The sequence below is a fragment of the Penaeus monodon genome, chromosome 21 (assembly GCF_015228065.2).
Source record: "Penaeus monodon isolate SGIC_2016 chromosome 21, NSTDA_Pmon_1, whole genome shotgun sequence".
Taxonomy (NCBI): domain Eukaryota; kingdom Metazoa; phylum Arthropoda; class Malacostraca; order Decapoda; family Penaeidae; genus Penaeus; species Penaeus monodon.
Genome location: NC_051406.1, coordinates 44,379,310 through 44,380,128, shown reverse-complemented (window position 1 = coordinate 44,380,128; position 819 = coordinate 44,379,310).

The following is an 819-nucleotide window of genomic DNA, read 5'->3' as shown; positions in this document are numbered from 1 at the left end:
GAAATACAAAGAGAGAGAGAAAGAGTACTGTTTTTGCCATCATTTCTTGCTAAAAATAAAGCACATATACGTCCAGTACACTACATACTAAAACATGAATACATTACAATTAAATAGTGTCCTGGTTTGCAGGTAGTAAATTATGGTAACCTTATTTTTCTATCTCCGTCTCTAACTGGCATTTGTAGCGTCTAAGTACTCAAGATATCCGGAAAGCATCATTTGATTCTGATGTTGGAAGTGAGTGGCTGCGTTCTCGGAAAACGGCCCACCTCTCTAAATTCTCTTTCTCTTTCTCTGTGTGATATATACACATCCATCGAAAGTGAAAAGCTGGTTTTATTGAACCGTCGTTTGCTTAGAATATTTTTTCTTTGATAATAATAAGGATGAAAAAAAAGACCAATAAGAATCGAGGCTCCAATTTTAACCTATCAAAATCCGCTTATTTGTAAGACTGTATCATTAATCTACCCATAAAATATTACTCACTAGACCATAAATCATCCCATGACTTATCCCAAAGTATATCTACATCTCCCCTCATACACGTTCACTATCCCAAACACCCACTCTTTACCACAATGCTACTCAATTCTAATTAAATTTCAAACAACCATCTACCGCCATCAAAATGTAACCAGTTGGTGTCTGATTCATGAGCATCCAACTCATGAATAAGAGCGGAATCCTTAATAAATAACTGTTGTGTAATTCTGTTGAGAAACTGGCAAAGTAGGAGGCCAACCAATTATCCAAGATACTACACATTTACCCCAAGGTTAAATAAACCAATCAGTTATTTAAGGAACAACCTAA